At 40.8% G+C, this 12,210-nt stretch overlaps 1 protein-coding gene across 1 annotated transcript in view; it reads left to right on the top strand.

Annotated features, from left to right (window-relative positions):
• The first annotated feature begins 3,830 nt into the window (after window positions 1-3,830).
• LOC121853223 overlaps window positions 3,831-12,210 on the top strand; it is an 89,305-nt gene continuing 80,925 nt past the window's right edge. The window contains exon 1 of the mRNA XM_042347224.1: window positions 3,831-3,986. The gene's annotated coding sequence lies outside the window, so the exon portion shown is untranslated. The remainder of the gene's footprint in view (window positions 3,987-12,210) is intronic.

Here is a 12,210-nt window from a genome sequence, read left to right as displayed (position 1 = left end):
TAACATCCTAAATGCCTGTTGAAATTCTGCTCAGATGTACCTAAGAAAACTAATTGGGAAAGTTAACAATGGTGAAAATACTTAGAGAGAGAGAGAGTCACCACTCTGTACTTCATTAACTCACCTCTTGTCACCTTGCTTTCAGTTTTTGTAATTAACATTTTAATTAACGCTTGTGTACCTGCTGTATTTACCTGCCAGCGAGTACTACTCTTATTGTTGTTACTCTAGTTATTATTTTTATTACCAATCTTGTTATCATGAATGTAATTATCATAGTCATTATTTCCTACTGTAATCCCCTCTCCGCCCCTCCATCCCTCTCCCCCTCCCCTCTCCCCTCTCCATCCCTCTCCCCCTCCCCTCTGCTCCCTCCCTACCCCCCCCTCTTTTCCTTCTCTCACTGGTAAGATCTAAATGTGACCATAACAATAGTAAAACCTTTCAGTCAGCCAGTAGTCCTCTCTCTCTCTCTCTCTCTCTCTCTCTCTCTCTCTCTCTCTCTCTCTCTCTCTCTCTCTCTTTCTCTCTCTCTTTCTCTTTTCCTCGTTTCGTTGTTTCTTATCAATTTCAGTTTATTCCTTTGCGTGGTTTTATTATGCTGTGTCATCCTCGCTCTCTCTCTTTCTCCTTTCTTTGCTCTCTCTTTTTTATCTTCGTTTCTTTACCCTTATTGATTATATGTTTCAGCTTTCATTGTATTGACTCTCTCTCTCTCTCTCTCTCTCACTTACTTTCTCTTGTGCTTCCTTCACTTTTTGTAGAGAAAGAGAAGACAGTATTACTATGTATGTCCTTCAGGTGGTACTAGAACTTCCTGTTGCCTGTAATTAGTGATGTGATCGTGTTCTTTTATTCTTGGGGGGAATCATGACCTGGTTACTGTGATCAGCTGTGTCTGTGTATGTGTTTATTGATGGACAGGTAAGGTGAGATAGTGTAATTCCTGTTAGTATTTTCGTCTGTCTGTCTGTCTGTCTGTCTGTCTTTCTGCCTGCTTGATGTATACCTCCCCCTCTCACCTTACCGAAAAAGCACACATGACACATACCAGAGCATGCGTACCTATTACCTGAGCAGGGAGGGGTGTGGGGGGGGATGCAACAGAGATGTAGAAAGGAAGAGGTGGCAGGGAGGGTAGAGGAGGGTGGCAGGGAGGAGTAGGGAAGGTAACAAACATATAGTCTCATTAGTATTCAAGGTAACAAATATGTTTTGAGCGCTTTTACACACACACACACACACACACAGACACACAGACACACACAGGTAACCTCTCTCCCTTTACGCCAGAATAGGTATATGATCTCAGGTGTAGGTAAGCTAGGTAGGTAGGTAGGTAGGTAAGGGAGGCAGGGGGTGACGGGGTTGGGATGGGGTGGAAGGGGAGGGTGTTAGAAATTGCGTAAGTTTGTCACCGTTGTACTTACCGCCATATAAGTAAAATGCGTACCACCAAATTACTACCTGCCCAAACCTGAGAGAGGAAAATTACGCACGGTTTTGGAGGGTCTAAAAATTGCCTATTTCGTGTACCCAAACTGTACTCAATTATATAAGAAGTTCGTACCCTCAACTTGCTATAATACCCAACGGGGGCTCACTTACGCACAGACTTTGCATACAGGCGTAGAGAGAGATTGAGTATAGTTACCCTAATTTCTAGTAAACGCATTTTCTAACTTTTCCACGCACGATCGCATACTTACTCAGTGGTGAAAATTGTGTACACGTGCGTAAACTGGAGATCATGGAGGTTGGATGAAGCGTTAGAAGATTTACGCATGGTTACGCATATCCAGTGAGGGTGACCAGGTGTGTGTGTGTGTGTGTGTGTGTGTGTGTGTGTGTGTGTGTGTGTGTAGACTAACAGAAAGACAGATAGACAGACAGATACACGTAGAGAGAGAGAGAGAGAGAGAGAGAGAGAGAGAGGTGACCGCCAGTATGTAAGGTATGTCCACTAGAAAGTTATTTGTGTCCAGTCTCGGTCAACACCTCTCGTTGGGCCGTTCTTGTCGAGATGTCATTCAAACTCATATCATTGAACGCTTGTTGAACTCTGGTACGTTGAACGCTTATCATTCTCTCCTATTATCTCTCACTATATCTCATTATTTCTCACTATCTCTCATTATTTCTCACTATCTCATTCTCTCATGTCTCACTATCTCTCATGTCTCACTCACTATCCCTCATGTCTCACTCTCACTATCATTATCTCACTTATTCCCATTCACTCACTATCTCTCTCTACCTCACCATCATTATCTCTCACTAATTATCCCTCTTTCATTATCTCTCTCATTATCTCTATCTCACACCATCGTTCTCTTACTTATTATCTCTCGTTCAATCCATTTTCTGACAAAGTCTTTCTCTCTCTCTCTCTCTCTCTCTCTCTCATTATCTCATTCCCATTCTCTCTCTATCTCTCTCATTATCTCTCACTCACTGCCATTCTCTCACTATCTCTCTCTCTCACTCACTCCCAGTCCTTCACCATCTCTCTCTCTCTCTCTCTCTCTCTCTCTCTCTCTCTCTCTCTCTATCTCAATCTCAGCTGGCGTGTGAAGATACAAAAGGACTTCAGACTATGGCAGTATGACAAAATTCGCGAGTGAAAGTGAACGCTGGCAACTCGAGCTCAGGGAAATGTTTTTTTTATATGGGGGTTTTGGAGGACCTATTTTGGGGGTTTGGTGGGAATGGGGGACCTATTTTGGGGGTATGCGGGGGTATTTAGGGACCTATTTTGGGGTTAGGGCGGGAATTGGGAACCTATTTTCGGATCTTGGTAATTTGGAGCATGTCACCGTAACTTAGTTCTCGATGCTGCACGCAGGAGGAACGAGAACGACAAGATAAGGGCATATGAGGAGAGAATTCAGAGCGTTGATCAAGGCAGCTTCACTCCTCTAGTGTTCACAACCTCTGGTGGGATGGGACCAAGTGCAAGATGCTTCTACACCAGACTCGGGGAGGTGAAGTCCGAACAGAAGCAGCGGCCCAGCAGTTATGTTACAGCCTGGATGAGATATCGACTGTCATTCTCTCTCCTCAGGTCGGCTATGCTCTGCCTCAGGGGAACGAGAGCATCGGCCCCAAAGTCGACAACAGCTGCAGATATTGACTCTGAGGCAACAGTCACTGAATGCCTCATAGATCTGCGGCTCAACTAACTCAACACAACTAGGATAGCTACTTATGTATTAGGATATTTAATATTAAGGTAATAAAATGGTGGCGAAGGTGTGACTATTGGAGGAGGCTGGAGGCCACGTAACGTAGCAGTAGTAGTAATAGTAAGAGAAAGAGAATGAGAATTGCCAAAAGTAGTAGCGATAGTAGTAGTATTAGCTAAAATAGTTACTTTAATATCTATAGGTCAAGCAGAAGACTTAATAACAACATTCAATAATTCATAAACTCAGAGAGAGAGATCAATTAACGTGAAGGTGAAGAAATAGCACCTGAGAGTAACGAATCGACTGCATCAATTTATGAAAAAAGCGACACACACACACACACACACACACACACACACACACACACACACATCTCCTTGAATATAAAACTCTTGAATCTTTATAATTTTACATATTAATATATCCTAAAATTAAAACAATAAATATACAATATTAAAATAAAAAAGTTATTTTTTAAAAGTTTATCTGAGGTGTTGGTTTAGTATATTCAGTTATCAAGGAAACCACTCTACGATTGAGTTGAGAAAATAGAATAAAAATAACCAACTGACAACTGTACCTAAGAGACAATACCTTAACTGGCATCCTTCCCGACCAAACAGGTGAGCCTGGGGGAAGTCTAGTGGCCCAGAGCCGCTAGTGTGTGCGTGGATGTTGTCGTGAGAGGACGTGACTAGAGCAGCTCTCCCTGTTCGCACTCCCCCCCTCATTATTAAACCTTCTCCAAGCTCTCGACATTCTGTGTGTGGATTTTATCGTCGACTACAAATTTAAAAGGTAAGATTTATCGTTGTATTTTCTTAAGGTTATTGCCTGTGTTTTGGTGAAAGTGTAAGGTTTTAGGGGGTGAATTTAGCACAAGAAACACTATTTTCGGGTTGATTTTAACAATAAAACGCTACTTTTTCGTATAAATATTTGTTGTGACTTCGAAAACATCTTAAGATTTCTCCACTGTCGACGTAACGGGATTATTACTTATTTAACATTTTGCGAAGGAGAGAAATAAAGAAGCATAGAGAAAATGTGAGAGAGAAAGAAAGTGTGTTCCTTATTAAGTATAGCAAACACCGCTAAGTAAGGGGAAAACAGACGCGGATGTGTACACTGTGCTTTCTCTGCCTTCACTCTCGTTAAAGTCACTCTGTAAACATAACCAAAGCTTCTTTCCCTATATACATCACCATAAACATCTGTTAACATTATTCCTTAGGTAATCAAACCCAAAAATAAATTCTATGTATATTCTTAAAGTTTTTGTTTGATTTTCATTTGTTTTTCTGTATGTTTGAAATTCACATTAATTTTTGGCTTACACCCGTTCATGCTCGTATATACAAGAATAAACATATATTTATATTTTTCATCTATTATACTTTATAATATATTAAGTAATCTAATTATTTAGTTAGGAGATTAAATTAAAGGAAATATTGCTAAAAATACGTAATTTCCCGCGTTTTCTTTTTAATGAATCCGACTCGAATAGTGTAGTCATCGACTCTCTAAGCTCACGAACCTTCCATGTTTTGTTTACACGAGGATACCTGCTCGAATTATTATTATCAGTGTACATTTTGACCTGGGGAATTATTTTGGGTAATAATTGTGTTTTTTTTGGTGATAGTTATGTTTTATGTTATTTTTTTGCGATAATTGTGTTGTATTTTATTATTTTTGTGATAATCGTATTTTTTGTTATATTTGCATTGTATTTAATTATCTTTGTTGATAATTGTGTTACAGATGAATTATATATTGATGGTGGTGGTTTTGTTGTATTTCTGGTGATAATTATGTTGTAGTATTGTATGTTTGGTGATAAATGTTGTATTTATATTATATTTCATAATTTATTGCGTTGTATTGGTTTGTTTAGATTCATTCATAAGGGTAGTGTGTTTTAGAACTAATTGTGTAACCAGAGTTGTATTAATAATAATATGTTTTCATTTGGGGATTAGTTATATATAATTTTGCGAATTAATTTATTCGTGGATATTTAAAGTTTTTTTAGTTAATTATTTTAAGGCGTAGTGTCATTTTTTATATATTCTATGGTGACTTAAGTATAGTGATATATATATATATATATATATATATATATATATATATATATATATATATATATATATATATATATATATATATGCTCATAACCACAAGTCAAGTATAGTGTTATAGTTACCATATATATATATATATATATATATATATATATATATATATATATATATATATATATATATATATATATATGGTGACTCCTATATAATCGTATATGGTGATAAATTTGGTGATTATCTGATATATTCATCTATGGTAATCCAAAAATGGTGTCAGTGTCCTATAGTGAGACAAGTATAGTGACACAATACCTTCAACTACACTCAGTCAAAATAAACACACACACACACGATGGTGACTTTTCCAAGACGGTGATGGTGAAGTAATGGTGATACACGGTACTGTATACCTGGCCATGATGATGTATTGTGTCTTATAGTAGCTTATGGTGACATACTTTCCCTATCCAGAACAAATCTATTATTCTCGTTTGGTTTTTACTGTGTGTGTGTGTGTGTGTGTGTGTGTATGTTATGTGTGTGTGTGTTGAGGGGTGTCACAAAAGAGGCTAGTTATGAAGTAGATAGATAGATAGATATATATAGATAGATAAGTGGGTCGGTGGCTATTGGGATAGACAGACAGACAGACAGACAGACAGACAGACATATAAATAGATGTAGATAAAAAGCAGAAACAGACAGATACACAAACAGAAAGACACAAATTAGTTACATGAAGACTGACAGACCGACACACACACACACACACACACACACACACACTGACCACCTGTCCACACATTCGGCCACTTAACCTGGATTCTGTGTTGTTACGTGACCCAACCCAGGTAACCTTGTGTTGTTGTTGTTGATGATTTGTTGCTATTGTTGTTGTTTTATTGTTATTATTGTTGTTTTTGTTGTTGTTTTAGTTCTTGTAGTTATTTTTATTATTTTATTGTAGTTGTTGTCATTCTTGCTGTTTTGTAATTTTTTTTAGCTGCTGTTGTAGATCCTATTGTAGTTGTTGTTGTTATTAATGAGAAACTTACACTGCTGTTTTTATATTCTGTTTAAAGACCGTGTATATATGTGTGTGTGTGTGCTACAGACATGAGCTCCCCCTTCCCCCCCTTCCCCCTCCCTGAGTTTAAAGAGGCGACAATGAATACGTTGAATACCTGCCAGGGGAAATATTCGACACGGGCAATATTCGACACGGGCAATATTCGACACGGGGCAATATTCGATACAGTAATATTCGACACGGGGCAATATTCGACACAGTATTATTCGACACAGTAATATTCGACACAGGGGGGTTCAGGTGTTATTGCTTCGGGGAAAGCGTTAATGAGATATGGAAGACCACAAATAATGATTGTTAATGCGGTGTGGGGTTACCTGAGAAAGAGAGAGAGAGAGAGTTAGAGAGAGAGAGAGAGAGAGAGCGAGCCTGTACCTTAAGACAGTGAGACAGGCAGGTGAGGGGCTGGACAGGTGTGGTAAAGTACTGAGAGAATGAATTTAAGTCTGTCTCTACTACTGCTAAGTTACGAGTATATTCTTCTTCTCTTCCTTCTCCTCCTTCTCCATTTCCTTCTCTCCTACTTTTCCTCCTCTCCCCTCTACTTTTCCTTCTCTACTCCTCCCCCTTCTCCTCTCCCCTGCTCTTCCTCTTCTTCCTTCTCCTCTTCCTTATTTTCCTCATCTTCCTCCTCCTTTTCTCCTCCTCCTCTCCTCCTCCCTTGCCTTCTCTCCTCCTCCTTTTCCTTCCTTCCTCCGCCTAAACCTCCTCCTCCTCTTCCTAACCTCACCTACTTCCCCAGGTACTACTATCAGAGGTACTTTCCCTCCTGTGTGTACTGCCGACGTCGCCACAACATCTCTAAACTGATCTACTGTCAGAATAAACCTTTTCTGGTGGTGGGGGTGGGGGGGGTGTGGAGGAGGGAGGAGGTGGGGTATGGAGGTACGGAGGGTGGAGTGTGGAAGAGGGGGGGGGGATGAAGTGGAAGAGAGTTTGGAGGAGGAAGAGGTGGAAGGGAAGAGGAAAGGATGGAATAGGGAATCTAATGAGAGAAAGAGAGAGAGAGAGAGAGAGAGAGTAGTTTTAAGCTTAGAAATACACATTGGTCTTCGGAAGGAAAGGACTTTGTAATTACAGGAAGGTTGAAGTGTGTGTGTGTAATGAAAGTCCAGCACTCTCTCTCTCTCTCTCTCTCTCTCTGTAAATTGGTTTGTTATTGAAAATTGGATGAAAATTTCCTGATTGTAATGGGCGTAGGTGACTAGGCTTACGGGCGTGGGTAGTGGTGAACGTGGGCGTGGGTGAGTGTGGGTAGTGGTGTATATAGGCCTGGATAGTGTCTGTGTGTGGGTGTGAGATGGGCGTGGGCGGACGAGCGTGTGCGTCACTTATCAGGCATATGTGGACGGCCATGGAAAGAGAGACGGCTTAAGGTACGGGCGTGTGGGCGTGGTTGGCATATAGGCGTGAGATATGAAGAATAAAATGATGCCCTGAGTCCTAAATATACCAGATATACCCACACAGTACACCCTCAGGTCTACACCATGGACGAGGATATACCATATACCTTCACAGTATATTATGATGTAATTTCTTCTCTATAACACCAAAATACCTGAAAAAATATGTGATATATCTGGTATATTTATATGATTCAACACCATTCACCTGTATAAGACCAGTGACGTAAAATATGCGATATAACTCAACGTTTTAGAGTATACTTAAAACATATCCATTTGTGTGACCTACATCTGGAAAATATACGTTTAAAATCAGTATATCAAACTGGTATATCAAGAAACAAGGTGAAGGTATGTGATATATCAACATATTATACCGCCTTCCGTCTGTTATATCGAGAAATATGACGTCTACGTTATATTTAGAGTCATTGTTGTAACACTATCTTTATCACTGAGAGCAACACTGATAACGAGAGAGAGAGAGAGAGAGAGAGAGAGAGAGAGAGAGAGAGAGTATTGATATATTCACGAAACAAAACAAACATCACTTATATCTCATCACAAACACAAACAAACAAAAATCAAACAAACCAAAAACTACACAAACACGCAAAAACAAAAACACCTAAAAAATACATAATTGTTTCTTAAGGTCAATATTTCTTCCCTCATCCTATTCATGACAATTTCTGGCCGCCCTTAATGGCCCGGAGAGTTGTAATGGCCTCGTTAACCACTTGACTTACCTGTAGTAATGATTCACTCTTAGGCCTACCTGGGACGCCGAGGGAGGGGGTAGGGGTAGGAGGAGGAGGAGGAGGGAGAGGAGGAGGAGGCGGTAGAGGATTCTGAATACCTTTACGATGCTCCACACACACACACACACACACACACACACACTCACACACACACACACACACACACACGTTCACCTCCCCCCATGACGTCACGCCAAAGAAGAACCTGTCTAGGTCTCTTGTTTGTTTGTTTGTTTGTTTGTTTGAAGATCCTCCCCTTAACTAGCCTCTCCTCACCCCCTCACCACCCATTTTGAACCCTTACCCGCTCCTCCCCCTTACCCGCTCCTCCCCCTTACCCGCTCCTTCTCCCTAGCCTCCCCTGCATTCTCCCACCAGACGTCAACCATAGGACCACACACGACTAAATATAATCTCCCTCGTTATAAGGAACCTCTAAATTCCTGAAACCAATCCTAAACCTAACCTAACTTAACCTAACCTAACCTAACCTAACTTAACCTAACCTAACCTAACCTAACGTAACCTCAACCTAACCTAACCTAACGTAACCTCAACCTAACCTAACCTAACCACACGTAAGACGAAATCTCCCTTTTTTTCTAAGTAAGAATGTCACCATGGCCCTAGAAGAGGCCCTGGAATCGTAGGCAAAAAAAAGGGGGTCGATTCATTGCCCTAGTTAACAAAAATCCTAACCTACAGCTCTGACTATAACCCTATATATTATTTTAAAAGACCTATAAAAACCCTTGATGCCTTAGTTTTAGCCCTAGTTAAGGTACTCATAGCCCTAGTTAAGGTACTCATAGCCCTAGTTAAGGTATTCATAGCCCTAGTTAAGGTATTCATAACCCTAGTTTTAGCCCTAGTTAAGGTACTCACTGCCCTAGTTAAGGTATTCATAACCCAAGCTAGGTATACGGCCGTGTTTCAAGAGCCTAAAACATAAGGAAATATTTTCAGCCCTAGTTGAGCATGACCCCTGAAGCCCTAGGTTACAGACCTGAGCAGCCCTAGCCAAGAGGGCGACCCTAACACTATGTGAGGCACGGTGTGTTGTGCAAGAGTGGGCGGGGCTTTGAGGGAAGGGGTAGGGGTGTCTGGCCTCAACACCTCGACTTGTCTGCTAATTCCAGTTTATGTCGTGATGTCATTATTCTCTCTCTCGTGTTATCAGTGTTGCTCTCAGTGATAAAGATAGTATTACAACAATGACTCTAAATATAACGTAGACGTCATATTTCTCGATATAACAGACGGAAGGCGGTATAATATGTTGATATATCACATACCTTCACCTTGTTTCTTGATATACCAGTTTGATATACTGATTTTAAACGTATATTTTCCAGATGTAGGTCACACAAATGGATATGTTTTAGGTATACTCCAAAACGTTGAGTTATATCGCATATTTTACGTCACTGGTCTTATACAGGTGAATGGTGTTGAATCATATAAATATACCAGATATATCACATATTTTTTCAGGTATTTTGGTGTTATAGAGAAGAAATTACATCATAATATACTGTGAAGGTATATGGTATATCCTCGTCCATGGTGTAGACCTGAGGGTGTACTGTGTGGGTATATCTGGTATATTTAGGACTCAGGGCATCATATTGTTCTTTATAGCTCATGCCCACCACGCCCACATGCCCATTTTTTTTCTCTGCAGCACATGCCTTACTGTAATGATAAAGCTAATAAATAATGAATGCTCTAATCACAACCTCCCGGAAGGTCCTGAGACCAATGAGAGGGCGTGATTAAGCGACACACCCCTGACTAATAACCAATGAGAGGGCATGATTAAGTGACACGCCCCTGACCAGTAACCAATGCGAGGGCGTGATTACGTGACACACACCAACTGACCAATAAGAGGGCGTGGTTGGGGTCGCTAACAATGGGAGGGCAATTTACGTACCAACTAGATAATCACCATAACAACAAGGGCTCTTTATATGTTTCCATTTGTGTTTTTTTTTATTTGTATTTTCTTGTTTCGTGTCATCCACTTTCTGCACCCTGGAAAGATAATGTTTTTGTTTGTTTTAGAGGAGGAGGGGGTGTTTGTTTTGTGTGTTTGTCGAGTATTTGTTTTTGTTTGTTTGTCGTGTATTTGTTTGTTTGAGAGGAGGAGGGGGTGTTTGTTTTGTTTGTTTGTTTGTTTGAGATGAGGGGTGTTTGTTTTGTTTGTTTGTTTGTCGTGTGTTTGTTTTTATTAGTGTGTATTTATTTATTATTATTATTATTAGTTATTTTACATTTGTCATTACAAATAGGAGTAGTAGTAGACAGGCAGAGACAGACAGACAGACAGACAGACATCCTGTAGATAGATAGATAGACAGATAGACAGACAACCTGAATATAGGACATTATTATTATCACCCTCAATCATCGTCTCACGCGGCCATCAACCTTGTTTGTCTGTGTGTCTGCCTCGAGCTAGCCAATCATAAAGCTCCTCTTATATCTGCCCTTCCCCTTGGCCAATCTCGAGGCTCCTTACTTAGCTTGGTGAGTCAGAGATGTTTACATGTTCGCGGCGCACCAATTATAATGCGGCTTTCACACCTGCCCTTCCTTCTGGCCAGTCCCGAGGCGCTTTACATAGCCAGGTGGATCATGACTGGTTGATTAGTGTTTCTCTTGCACCAATCATGTGTTTGGCTTCCCCTCCAGCCGCTCCCGGAACATCTTAGTCAGCTAGGGCAGTCACAGGTGTGTGTATGTATGTATGTATGTAAACTGGGTAAAGTTAAAGCTATGTAAACTCTTATTACCACAATATTAAAATCAAAACCGACTGTGTGTGTGTGTGTGTATGTGTGTGTGCGTGTGTGTGTGCGTGTGTGTGTGTGTGTGTGTGTGTGTGTGTGTGTGTGTGTGTGTGTGTGTGTGTGTGTGTGTGTGTGTGTGTGTGTGTGTGTGTGTGTGTGTGTTGTGTGTGTGTGTGTGTGTGTGTGTGTGTGTGTGTGTGTGTGTGTGTGTGTGTGTGTGTGTGTGTGTGTGTGTGTGCGTGTGTGTGCGTGCAGTAGAGCGGTGAGTCATTATGTCTGTACCGTTACACCCAAATACACAAACCATACACACGCCGCTGTGGTGCTGTGTCCTGACCTCACAACACTGGTGGAATGATGTTGTGCTGTGTCGTTAGTTATCCACTCACCCCTTCCCTCTGCAGGTGACGCGCGAAGTGTGGAGAGGTACTACTACTTGACAGGACTGTAGGGGTACTACTACTTGACAGGACTGTAGGGGGAGGGGTGAGGAGAGGGAGAGGAGAAATGGAAAAGAGAGTGGGGGGATTGTGGAAGGGGAAAGTAGGGATGGTAAGAAAGGGGAGGGAGGAAGGGAGGGGGAGGAAAGGAAGAGGTATCGTGAAGTGATAGTTGAAATGCTAAGGGAGAGAGGTGGAAAGAGAGAGAGAATGATAGCACCAGTACATAATTTCCTCTCTTGTCTTTCCTCTCTCTGTTTTCTCTCTACACTTTCACTTTTCTTCCTCGATTTTTATTTTTCTTTAAGTTTTTCTCTTCTAATTTTCATCTGTTTTCTATTTTTTTTTTTACCTCAAAAAAAAGTAAAATCTTTCTGGATACACACACACACACACACACACACACACACACACACACACACACACACACACAGAGATGA

Source organism: Homarus americanus, unplaced genomic scaffold, assembly GCF_018991925.1.
Source record: "Homarus americanus isolate GMGI-L3 unplaced genomic scaffold, GMGI_Hamer_2.0 scaffold53139, whole genome shotgun sequence".
Taxonomy (NCBI): Eukaryota; Metazoa; Arthropoda; class Malacostraca; order Decapoda; family Nephropidae; genus Homarus; species Homarus americanus.
The sequence above is the reverse complement of the archived record's forward strand: the minus strand, read 5'-3'. Positions and strand labels throughout refer to the sequence as shown.